At 33.8% G+C, this 14157-nt stretch overlaps 1 protein-coding gene across 4 annotated transcripts in view; it reads right to left on the reverse strand.

Moving 5' to 3' along the window:
- ARB2A (ARB2 cotranscriptional regulator A) overlaps positions 1 to 14157 on the reverse strand; it is a 392989-nt gene that overhangs the window by 283722 nt on the left and 95110 nt on the right. The gene's annotated exons all lie outside the window — the stretch shown is intronic.

The raw sequence follows: 14157 nt of genomic DNA on the forward strand, positions 1-14157 counted from the left end.
GAAAATGGGACTGCTATTATTAGGCAAGTTGTTACAGTTACAGCATGGTGCAATATATCCTAAAGAACGTAATAGGATATTTCCCAAAGCTACAGTATTTAGGAGTTTTAACTATCTCACCTCTGTACATTAACAAACTGAACTGCAGAAGCTCAAGATGAGATAATGTTGTGGCTTTCTTCTAAATGCTTCTTTAAGACAATGCCTAATATTAAAATCATTTGTCTTAAAACAATTCAAGTATATCTAAATGTAAGGAAAAAAGACTATATAAGTAACAATATTTGAGCTAACAAAAAAGTTCTCCAGGGATTAAAAAGAAAAAAAAAAGAATTAAGACTATACATAATACTATTTATTATATATATAATTTCTTGGAGAAAGCAATCTTAAATCCCACTATCTATGGTATTTATACAGATTAGAGCATCCTGAAGCACACATTACAAGACGTCAACACCATTCATGCCAATTTTTCTCTCTCCTATAAAACTGTTTCTCTACTATGCCACAACATGCTTAATATGTTAATATGCCACAACATGCTTAAATAAAATCATGCACCTGAAGTGTAAAAATAAAACTTCTAATAGACAAGCTCTAATAGTTAAACTCCTCTAGCTAAATGAACTAATCCATTTAACTTAGTTATCATAAAATATAAACACTACACTTGTTTTTCATTTTCAAGATTAAATTTTATCATTTTATTGAACCAAAAAATAAAAGGAGAAGTCTTAGGACTAGGTCAATATTTTTAATTGTTTACATAGTACTGACTACCTAAAAATACGTATCTTCTACAATGGACTCATGGCTTTAAACTTGTTAATTTATTGTTGTAAATGCTTTCTACACAACCCAATTTTTTTCTCTGAAGTGAACACTGCAAATGGCCTTGGATGGGCAACAATGAAAAAGCAACACCATTTATTAACTTTGTATATAAGTTATCCTCACCCCTGAGTTTCCTTGGAGGGGAAGAGGAGATCTGAATTCTACCATACAGTGCCACAGGCAGAAAGTGAGAAAAAACAAAACAATTGCATCCTGGAGGAAGATAAAATGCCTGCAGCAGCAAATGACCTACTACATACCTTTGCATACAGGCTTTGATGTTATAATTTGTTAATTTCTGGGAAAAAAGACAATTACCCAGAGGTTTTAACTGCATAAGTGTTTAACTTCTTTAAGTTTTTGACCACAAACAATACAAACTGTTCAAAAGGGCAGTATGTTTTCAAATCATTACAATACTAAGTAAATGTGCATGAAGAGCTCAAAGGAAAGATATTTTCTTACTGTCAGAAAACACAAACTGAGAAGTATATTAAACTTTCCTTAAAAAGTTTAAAAATATTATTGGCATGTGTTTGTCTGGATAAATGTTCTCTTAAATATTTTCAAGACCAATTCTCATTAGAGAAGATAATTTTATTCAAATACACAGCTCATGGTATAAATTAAGTAAGTAAGCAAGTACTCATTTCCCAACAGAATTGACAAGTCTTTCAAATAATAGTTTATTTTAAAAAAGATACTACTGGGTTAGCAATATTGAATTTTAACATACACAGATACTTGTAGGTATGTAGGCATGTGTGTTGTGTATATGGTATAATCATGGATATTTTCAAAACATATCTATTTTTAATAATAAAGAAATAAATGGATCCTTATTAAAGTGAGTTATTGTTTAACATCCTGTGTTCAAGCTGCACCAGAAAAGGAAAACATCAATGCTTACACATATATCTCCTATCTCAAATAGTGTCCTTTTTTTTTTTTTTTTTTTTTAAGGATTCCTCCATTTCTTTTAGAGAGAGAGTGCGAGGGCGGGGCGGAGGGAGAGAGAATCCTCAAGCAGACTCCCCACTGAGCACAGAGCCTAGGACACTGAGATCACCTGAACCAAAATTAAGAGTTGGCAGCTCAACCTACTGAGCCACCCAGGTGCCCCAGCATCCTTCATTTTTATTTTTTAAAGATTTTATTTATTTATTGGAGAGAGAGCACATGAGCAGGGGGTAGGGGCAGAAGGAGAAGCAGACTCCCTGCTGAGCAGAGAGCCCGATGTGCTCAATTCCAGGAACCTGAGATCATGACCTGAGCTAAAGGCAGATGCTTAACCAACTGAACCACCCAGGCACTCCATCTTCCTTCATTTTTTTTTTTAATTATTATGTTATGTTAATCACCATACATTACATCATTAGTTTTTGATGTAGTGTTCCATGATTCATTGTTTGTGCATAACACCCAGTGCTCCATGCAGAACATGCCCTCTTTAATATCCATCACCAGGCTAACCCATCCCCCCACCCCCCTCCCCTCTAAAACCCTCAGAGTTCAGAGTTTCTCATGGTTCGTCTTCCCCTCTGATTTCCCCCTCTTCGCCCCCTTCATTCTTTCCCTCCTGCTATCTTCTTTTTTTTTTTTAACATATAATGTATTATTTGTTTCAGAGGTACAGGTATGTGATTCAACAGTCTTACACAATCCACCTCCTTCATTTTTAAGGAAGTTTCCAATCTCTATATGTAATCATAAAGACAATTTAATAGAATTGTTTCAAATAGGCATAAGGATCACAACTTAATAATAAAATTGTTTTAAAAGCCTCACACTATTAAATATGCTAAAACTGTAAAAATTATAATAAAAGCAATGGTTTTCATTATCAAAAGGAAAAGCAAAGTTGAACTGCTTACATGACAGTACTTTCCCTAATTTTCTTAAGTTTCTTTCAAAGACATGCTTATATTTTCACCATGTTACTACAGAAATAAAAGACCAAAGGAAAGCTTCTTACAAATACTAATTTTCTTATGATGTCAAGAATGTAGTTTTGACTTATAAAATATTACATTGTGAAATAACTTATTATCATTCAGAATTTATAGCACATATGTTCATTATAATTTAAGCTCCAGGTAACAAATAATAACAGTTTCCTCTGCTGTGCCATTTCTAGATGGCATTCCTAACCTAAATTGGCCTAAATCTAATGATATTATAAAATTAAATGTGAATGACCCTAAAACTTTGTCGATTTTTTTAAACTGTAGAATGTATACCTAACATAATACTACTTCTGTGCTTTTTGTTAACATAATACTACTTGTGTGTTTTCTAAAAAGATTTTATTTATTTGAGAGAGAGAGTGAGCATGAGCAGGGTGAGGGGCAGAGGGAGAAGCAGACTCCCTGCTGAGCAGGGAGCCCCATGTGGGGCTCCATCCTGGGACTCCGGGATCATGACCTGAACCGAAGACAGACACTTAACCGACTGAGCCACCCAGGTGCTCCAACTTATGTTTTTTATTACTTTTTATTAACACCCTACTACTTGTGTCTTTTAAAATTAATACTACTGGAAGCCTTCTTCCACAGCCTTCAAACTTCAACAGGCATATTCATGCTTGTATATACGTTTCATAAACAAGGTACCATCTCCTTTACAATAATGATTATAAACACAAAGCAATAACATAGATTCTAAAATTCTAAGATTGTTGATATCTGAATGCATACTTGACAGTAGGATAACTAATCAGTTATTCATATTTGGAGTAAACTGATAAGAGCTTATTTATTTTAAAATATAAAAGTACATGATTCTAAATATACAAAGTATGCCGAAGTATTCCATCTAATTCTTATAACACCTCCCTATAAATTTTAAGTGGTGATTTGTTTTATGTCCAGGAAAACAAGATTCTATATTCTATCATACATAGAAATAGACAACTTATCCAGGAATTAACATTTTAAAATACGCCTTTTACTTACATCATGTAAACAGCTAAATAAAATCATCACCAAAGAGTATCAGAAGGATGAAATGCTACTGAACAACTCCCCTGGAAACTAATAATTATTTATCCTTAAATTCACTTGATTACCATGATTTCCTTTAAAAATCATATTTTACTGATTATGTAAATATAATTCATTTAATCTAAAGCTTGGTGACTTTAACAGTATAAACTACACTTTCATAAACAACCTAACTTCTATAATTTACTATCTCGATTATTTCAAGTGAAAGTTTAGACTATTTCCTATTACTAAAGGCTGATATTCTTTTCATTTTAGTTCTTCTCCTCAAATTAAAGTAACTCAGGGGCTCAACTGATATATGGAAGTAATTAAGTTTTTAAAATCATGTTCAAGATAAATAAAAATATAAAGCCGAAACCTGAAAGAAACCAAAAGTACAGTGAAAAATGCAAAGCTGATTTACCTTTAATCTTTTCTTGTTAAACCTAGGCTACTCAAGAATTGTCAACTAATTATTTCATTTTATTGATGACATTTTTCTCTAGGGAATTTCTTTTAAAAGTTTAACCCCGGAGCAAGTCATGGCTTCTCCTATCTTTGAAAGTGTCCAGAGCATTGATTATAACTGCAGGAGGTGTTACCTTCTACCCAGAGAATCTCACCCTGCACAATCTTACACACTCTCTGACTCCCCAAACAGCTTTGATTCAGCAATTCAAACTGCTTCAGCTGATATTAAAGGAAGAACCACAGAAAAGGGATCAGCAGTTATAACAGAATAAAAAGAGGGGAAAACACAGATTGTGGATATAGTAACACAAAGCTCAAGAGTAAAGCAGACTTGCAAAAGACATCAGAGTGACTCAAAAAAAGAACATGACAGAAATTAAACAAGTTTTTTATGTTTGCCTTCTATGCATTTAAACTCACCTCAACCTCCACTAAAATTCTGATCACATAGAAACCCCAATGCTTTTGACATAATCTCAAAACCCACGCCCTCTCTTTCTGTTTCCAGAGTCACTTCTTAGGTAGCCAAGGGAGCGAAAAACAAAACAAAACAAAACAACAACAACAAAAAAACACACAACAGAATTCAAATGTTCATGTAATTGAGAAACAGAAAGATCAAGTCATAACCAAATTATAATTTTGGGCAATATTTTTTCATGTAAAAGTGGTACTGAATTGTTTTGAGATCCAGTATTTTTTCTCTTGCACTTAGTGAAAAGGTCTACTTTAAGTCACTTGATGTCAGGTATAAATATAGGTAGAAAACAGATATTAAGGATAAGAGGCCTTGTAATATTTTTCTTGGGATGATGTGAGAATATCAAGATGCTCTATGCTGTTATACTTCACTCTCTACTTTGACTACAGAAAGAACTTCAGTATATGCTTAATTAATTAGTTCAGTACTAGAGAACTGATGCAAAGCACTCTCACAGCATAGCTTATTCATATCTATCTCAGAAACAGTGACCAAAATTCCAGAAGGTAATTGGATTTTCAAAACTGGATGTGGTTTTTTCCCCAATTCAGTCATGACAGGGCAGAAGGTAATGATATATCTGCCATGATGCAACAAGCAGACCTGTCTTCTGTCAGGAGTTGAAATCATAAAGGAATACGCTGTCGTTAACAACCTTTCTCCAAACACTAGAGCTGTCAGTCCATTGTTTTCTTTTGCTGGCATGGGGGCTAGTGTGCCCCTTGTATACCTTGTCAGTTGAGTTATGTGTTAAGCTTTTTTAACCTTTTCTGGAAATCTTGACTTGAACAATCTTTTATGAAGTCTATAATGTAACAGCTTATATTTTCTTTGTTTAATACATAGTTTCTCTCAAAGTTTACTTTTAAAATTTGGAATTAGTGCTCATTTCAACCTATAATTTAGTAGTCCATATTTCAAATAGAAAAAAAGAATTAGCAGTTATTTTTTTAAGTTTGAAATGTAAATTTTAGTGGTCTAAATTTAGCCAGTCTTTAAGGGGAAAAAATCATGCATTTTATAATATGAAATTTAAGCTCTTTTAGAAACAGTTAAATGAATAACTACAATATAGTATATTTCATGAATATTATTTTTCACAATTTTTAACTAAATTATTATCTTTTTAGTTATTAAAGTAACACCTGCTCAAAGTAACAAAAAAAGAGAGAGAGAATTAAATAGAAAAACTGAAGAAATAAAAGTAAAAGAAAAAAGTTCATGGTTTCTTGCACAAATTTCCAGGAACATCCATGTATACCCACATATGTATGGAGGTGTATGTGCATACATGTGTAACTACTTTTGGACAAATGATCTCATTCTTGTGTTTTCATCTGATAATTCAGACATCCTATATGAATGAACACACACACACACACACACACACACACACAACTCATTCTTCTTAATAGCTACATAATTTTTAATGATATGAATATACCATTATTTAATCAAATAGTCCCCTACTGATGGATAGTTAGGTATTAGAAGTTTCTGTGTTATTACAAACTGCTCTAGTGTAAATTACCACAAATGGAATTTAGGGTCAAAGGTTAATAAGCACATTTCATTTGGGGTGATACAACTAAACTGCCACTAAAAAGATTGCTTCAAATTACATTCCCAATAATATCCAAACTGGGTATTTTCATAAAACTTATTACCAATTTATTTGCCAATCTTATATGTGGAAAAATGATACCTTATTTTAATGAGCATTTCTTAAACCCACAAATCTTTGAATTACTATCAAAAAAAGCATCGAAGCCTATAAGTCATTTCAACAAAGATATACTTAAAAATGTTTTGGGGGTCTCTGAGACATTAAGCATATATCTGCTAGACTATATTTGCTTGTACTATATAAATACTAAGTAATATCCCAAAAGTTGCCAGATGGCATTGCTCCAGTTAAAAATAAAACTATAGGGGCGCCTGGGTGGCTCAGTCGGTTAAGCGTCTGCCTTCAGCTCAGGTCATGATCCCAGGGTCCTGGGATGGAGCCTCACATCGGGCTCCCTGCTCTGCGGGAAGCCTGCTTCTCCCTCTCCTACTCCCCCTGCTTGTGTTCCCTCTCTCGCTGTGTCTCTCTCTGTCAAATAAGCAAATAAAATCTTAAAAAAATAAAAATAAAAATATACCCTAAACTAATATGGTCCTTCTTACTACTATCTACTAACAAGCAATACCCACTAGAATCCTCTTAAAATTTCCATGTCACCAACTTTTTAAGTACTTATCCTGAAATAGTAATACCCTGAAACACTTAGTTGGAAGACTAGGAATTGAAGGCAGGAGTCAAGAAGGTGTTATCAAAATTTTATTACTTGAATTACTGAGAAAAAACAACAAGAGACCACACCCCATTTTAGATAACCATCTATAACGGCTCCATGCACATCGGTGGAAAAAAATCCTAATACTGTAATCAATCAGCTTTACAAAATTTGCCTGTCAAAAAAGCCGGGGGGGGGGGGGCGGGAATCCCAAATGCATTAAGGAAAGAGGAATCATAAGAATAGAAAAGTTAAGTATAGCTACTAAAAGGGAAGCAAACAATTTAAAAACTAGAAATATCTAGGGTGCCTGGGTGGCTCAGTCGGTTAAGCGACTGCCTTCAGCTCAGGTTATGATCCTGGAGTCCTGGGATCAAGTCCCGCATCGGGCTCCCTGCTCAGCGGGGAGTCTGCTTCTCCCTCTGACCCTCTTCCCTCTCATGCTCTCTGTCTCTCATTCTCTCTTTCTCAAATAAATAAATAAAATCTTTAAAAAAAATAAAATAAAAACTAGAAATATCTAAGTCAACTTTTGAAGTCTGTAATTTATATCAGTCAAGCAACAGTTTATGTATTCTTTAATTTAGTTGCCTCATAATCAATGATTTTTAAAAGAAAATCCTAAAATATTCTAGTGTGATGAATACTGCTACATAAGGATGTCATCTTCTAATATTTACAAACAGATTTTGTTTTACAGAAAATTGCTTTAATGTAATTTCTTTTAAAAAGGTATGAGTTGCAAAGTGACTACCTATCACTGGAACAACCAGATAAAAAACATGTAATTAAAATGCTATACTGAGGGCGCCTGGGTGGCTCAGTTGGTTAAGCGACTACCTTCGGCTCAGGTCATGATCCTGGAGTCCCACGATCGAGTCCCACATCGGGGCTCCCTGCTCAGCAGGGAGTCTGCTTCTCCCTCTGACCCTCTTCCCTCTCGTGCTCTCTATCTCTCATTCTCTCTCTCTCTCAAATAAATAAAAAATCTTAAAAAAAAATAAAAAAAATAAAATGCTATACTGAATTCTTTTGATTATCTCCACTCCTTCCACAATTCACACTAAAATTTTAGTTTAAAAAATTTATTACTCAAATTACTGAGTAAAGAAGGGTGATACTAACCCATAGGTACAAAACAAATGAGAGTGCAGAGAAAAGAGGACACAGACATCACTAAATTTTTGGAAGACTGTACGCTGATAGAACTGGATTGGTACTACAAAGGAAAAAAAACTTAAGTGCCCAGAGGGAAATAATGAGTAGAAGAAAGCCAACTCATCCACAGAATTTCAGAAAAACTCAGAAACTGGGATGCCAGTTGTCTTGGAAAGCCTTGAGACTAAAAAAACGGAGGCATTACTTTTAAGTTCACATAAGGTGCAATTATCCCATTCCTTAAAAAAAGAAACCCAAAACCCCAAAACCAGGTCATAACCTCACATTATGCAGATAGCCCTGTAAGAGATCAAAGATGTTTCCTTTTGAGAAACATACTTGGAGAAGGGCTGGGAGGACAAAAGACCACAGCAGGGGACGAGAGAGACACAGAGCTCCAATCAGGTGCACTGTGCAAGAGTCTGCAAAATGATTCAAAAGACAATTCCATTCCAAAGTATGGTAGAAGAACTAAAAATTCTGTAGAAGGGTTAAAAGATAAAGTAGGTAACCTACCAGAACAAAACTAGAGCAAAAATAGATGGAAAATAAGAAAGCATAGGCAGTTAGACAAAACATTTACAGGCTCAATCCACAACTCCAAAACCAAGATACAGTAATTCTAGAAAAAGAGAAGATTAAAATGATCAAGAAACAACACAAAAAGTTTTCTAAGAATTGAGAATCATGAGTTTACAGTACAGACAGAAAGGAATCACCAAGTGCTGAACACAATGAAAAATCCAAAACAAAGATAAAAACACCAAGGCACAGGAAATTCCTTAAAAGCAGTATGACTAATTTCCTGACACCAGGCAAAAGGAAAAGAAGCTTCCACAGAGGGAACAAAAGGATTCAAGATCAGAATGGTACCAGACTTTTCAGTTAAAGCACTGGAAGCTAAAGGACAATGAAACAAAGCCTTCAAGTTTCAGAATGAAAATGATTTTCAACTTGGAATTCTATGCCTAGTTGAATTATCAAAATAAAGGGAGCAAGTTAAATAAAGGCATTTTTTTTTCAAAAAGACAAGGTTTCAAAAACTTATCTTGCAATCACTTTATGATGGCTCCAACAAAAGGAAGGCATATATCCAAAAAGGTGGGGTCATTAGATCCAGGAAACAGGAGTTCAAACATAAAGAGACAATCTAAGGGAAGTCCCAGGATGACAGACAGGTACATAGGCAGGCTTAGAAAGTGACCAGTCAAGACTGGAACAAAAGTCCACAGGGTTCCAAAAGAGAGTTCTCCAGAAGAAGAACAGGAAACTATGAGATGCTCTGACAAGTTTGACCCTGTAAAAATACTACTGAGAGATAAATCAAAATCTAAATGAACAACTATTGCAAAGAAAATAGAAAAAAAATATCAATTCCATGCAACAAACTTCAGCAAAAATGAAAAGTAATCACTGTACCTACCTGGATCAGCCATAAACAATATTAAAGTAGTAGTAATATTGTAAAGCTTGATTGCTGATTTAATCCAAAAACTGTGATGATGGGAAAGAGATTCTTGTCTACCATAACAGAAAGTGACTGATAAATCAAAAGACAGTATTATAATTTAAAAATATGGATGGAGAACATACAAGTAACACCACAAAGTATTGAATGATTATATCTAGGCAACAGAATAAGTGAGGAAGGATTAGCAAAGGATAATCACTATTTTGGTATATGCCTTTTGATTTTACTTGACTTTTAGATTACTTGCATGTATCCTCTGATGTTCTGCAGTTTTATCTTAATACATTTTAAGTGTAGATTTCTTTCCATTTGTCTTGCTTAAGCTATGCCATGCTTCAACAATGATTGATGTCTTTACTGTCAGAAATTAATATATTGCTTCTTCTCCCCTTCTTTTCTATTGTTTTTCTGAAACATCTACAAGAAGAATATTAGATTTTATTCTATTCTTCATGACTTTTTATCTATCAAATTTTTTTCTCAGATTCTCTGCTATATTCTGTCTGCTATACTCCTCAACTCTAGGTTTTAATTTACCAGTTCTCTCTTCAACTGTGTCTGATAGTTGGTTGCCTCACTTGACTTTTGTGATGAATCATTTCCTCATAAATTTTTAGTTTCTGACTAGAAATTCATCTTCATTAGGGATTTACCCTGGGTTGGAAAGTGTTGCTACTGGAAGTTACATGTTTGCTTCCACCTAGTACCCCAAAAGTTTCATCAATTCCGAATCAATTTCTATATTCATATAGCTTGTTTGAGATTCCCACACTTATGTAGGTTGCCTAAATTCAGGCTACAAATCCAAATCCAACTTTGGGGTGTGATCTGTGGCTTCTACTTTCCAAGGGAGGATGTTTATTTACCCCACCTGGCCTCTCTGTCAAATAAACCTCTTTTCACCTTTGGGCCATGAACTGATTTTTCTACCCCTGAAAACTTAAAGGGCAGAAACTTCTAGGCCTTAGCTATACCCAAGGGTCTTGGTATTAGCACCTGCCTCTCAACCTCAAAGCTGTAATGTAGACCTAGGGCTTATATCTCATCAGCTATCCCCTTTGGGTTGCTATACACTACAGGGACTTGCCATTGTGGTTTTAAGTTTTCTCTTGTAGTCAGGCATTTAAAGATTCCTTTTTTATCTTTTGGACATAACTAGATACTTAATATTTTTGTTGTCACTATGTTTTATCCATTATTCTTATGTGTCTGTTTGTGGAAGGGAGAAATGCATATTAATTAGCTCAGTCCACCATGTTTTAGAACCCAAACTATATCAATTACATTGATAAAAATAGCATAATTTTTAAACTTAGATATAACAATATGAAAGTTATACTCAAGGTAAGTAATTATGGAAACATCAGATTTTTCTAAATAATCCAGCTATGAGAAATTAGTAAAAATGTGGGCTTAGTGAAGTAATCAGACGTCTTACAAAATTATTAAAATCAATAAATTTTGTCATGTTGAGTATGAATCATTTATATAGTGTTTTGAAAGTATTCTTCGTAACAACCTTTATTGCTCTACTGATTTTATTATAAAACGTTTCCTAGAACTTCTTTCTGTCATACTAAATATAATTGCCATCAAGTTCTACCTTATCCATTATACCTAGAGCCCGAGAAGTATAAATAAACTCTCAACCAATCCAAAGAGTGTTACCTACACCAGAGGTTCTAGTGTGGTACCCAGATTAGGAGCATAAACATCACCTGGAAGAGTCTTAGAAATGTAAATTCTCAGGCTCCAACCAGACCCTTCTGCATCAAAATCCCCCCTTGGGACAAGGCAATTTGTGTTTCAACAAGCTCTCCAAGTGATTCTGATGCATGGAAAAATGTGGCTCTCAAATTACTCTCCATAAAACTTTTTGACAATACATCTCAATCAGTCAAAGCCTGGACAGGGAGATATCAGAGAGGTGCCTAGCATCCAAAATTTAAGGAGGTACTCACTCTCAGGGTCCTACAGATACTACACAACCCTGAGAGTGACAGACTCCTTAAATTCTGCACCCTTGTTCTACCCTTGTAATTAGTAATTAAATGACTTTAAGTAGTGTAATGACTTTTCTTTCCTTGCCCATTTTACAGAGACCAACTGAAATGCTTAAAAAGATACACATGAGAAAAGATCAAGGAAGAAACACGTATGAGTAACTCTCAAACTGCACAAACACTGAATAATCAGTACTTGGCTATATCATATACTGTTTCTTACTCCAAGTAATGTATTATGCAATGAAGACTGTTAAACACTAAAAATATGAGCTATGGCAACCTCAGAAGCACTGTAGGGATGTATCTGATATGTACTATTTCTTCAACATCAAATCTTTAATAAACTTTTTATAATAAAGGTCTAAAGTATCTAAAATGCAAGGACTGGAATATCTTTAATTTTCAGACTGTTAGCTATGGAGCCCTAGGGTTTGGGGAAGAAATCTCAGGGGTCATTGTAGAAATTGCTCCAATCCTCACCCCAGCTTCAACCGAAGTAGCTCCATAGATTTAAACCTACTTTTTACAGAACAGTCTGCTCAGAGGCAGGGTTTTACTGACGGGAAAAAATTTTAACCTTATAATGCGATGAATTTAATATTAGGATCTTTAATCTTATCCTAAAAATCTGCAAGAGATATAGCAGAAAAAATTTTTTTGAGCTGTGCAAGCAGGAAAAGTTTATTAGTGAGAGTGGGTGAGCTCGAGGGACAGCTGCCATAGCAGATATACTATTAACAACACTGAGTAGAGATCATATGGTCTATCCTGAGAAATATCAGAATTCAGTTGTGATATGAAAAACTGACAGATCGCAAAAAATCGAGTAGTGCTCCCATTCTTTTGTAAACTTTGGAAACATTTCTTTGAATACAATTTTAGAACCAAGTCCACAAAATAAAAATAGAGCAAATCTGATTAAAAGGTAAGGATGAGACAGCTTTTCTCCTCCCAATCAGTCTTCCTCTGCCCGCTTCCTAGAACACCACCCCTTTCCCACCACACATAAACACACATGGTAGCCCTTGAAGAACCACCACGGAAACACCATGAAAAGGTAAAGCCAAAGTAACAAATCACTTTATCTAGATTAAAAAGAGATATCCATTTTTAAATATTCACCATGTAGAAATTTACCACAATAAAGTTCATATCCAGTTTTTTATAAAGAGGAAAAAGTGTATCAATTAAAATTTTAGGTATACAACACATAAATACTAAATACACTAAATACTAAAGTACTAAGAAATCAGCTGATTTTTTTTTAAGGAATCATGAGTTGCTATTATTGAGAAAAGCAGAAAACAGTCAAGGCAATGAAATGCTGTTAGCTTCTAAACACTACACTTCTACTTACAAGAACAAAATGCCTGACTAGTCTAAATTTACTGACAAACTTCCTCCCTCTTGTTTGGGATATCAACAGATAGTTTGTTCATAGATGTTTAGCATGACTTATCATACTCTTTCATCTTGAAAAATCTTACATAACAATAAAATATTCTAAAATAGGAAAGGCTTAATTGATCTAGTAGCAGGAACAATATAATTAAATACAGCATTTCACCAAGCCCTCATATGTACAAACACATGATTTTCTTTACTAAGTTATATTTTCAAATATACACTGTACTGTGATCACATTTCACATATAATGTTCTTAATCACTGATAGGATCTCTTATAACCACAAACTAATGTGTCAGAGAGAAAGTTCATTTCAGTATTTATAGCCGGAAATATAAATGTTTAAGTAAGACAATATTTATGTGAGTTACCTCAACCTAAATATTTACTTAAATTCTACTAAATTTTACTTAAATTCTACTAAAACTGCACTGCTGACATTTGCAACCAATCAAAAGTAATGTCTTGTGTTCTTTTCACATTCACGAACACTGAAAAAAAAATACACAATTAACCTAAGAAATTCTACTTGAAGCATTTTAAGGGCCTCAAAAACTATTAACAAAAATATACTCTAAGAGCTGGATTGGGCCTTAATTTTATCATTTCAGAGGTAAAAGAGCAGGGAACTTATCTTTGACCTTTGAAATCATCAGTGTATCAAGCAATTCTTCTCCCATTGTAATTACAAAAATGTAATAATGTAGCTCTTATAAAGCATACATACACATATATTCCTAAATAATTTTAAGTTCTTATATGAAATCTTTTTTTACAAGACACTTTTTTCTGAAGAAAATCTCTATTCATATTTGAAAGAAACCTGTACTTTGCAAAATTTGGCTGTTCACTGCAGAACATAAGAATGACACAGTATAATTAACATAACATAATAAAATAAAATTAAAAAAAAAAGAATGAGACAGTAAAAAAAAAAAAAGTAGCCAAACATTAAGATGTTAACAATGCTAGGTCAAAAAACAAAAAACAAATAAAAACAAAACAAAACAAAACAAAACAAAAAAAACAATTTCACTATTATAGGAAAGAAAACCTTGAATACA

Source organism: Eumetopias jubatus, unplaced genomic scaffold, assembly GCF_037043125.1.
Source record: "Eumetopias jubatus isolate StellerSeaLion01/CBP00866 unplaced genomic scaffold, mEumJub1_p1.0 scaffold_5, whole genome shotgun sequence".
NCBI classification, from domain to species: Eukaryota; Metazoa; Chordata; class Mammalia; order Carnivora; family Otariidae; genus Eumetopias; species Eumetopias jubatus.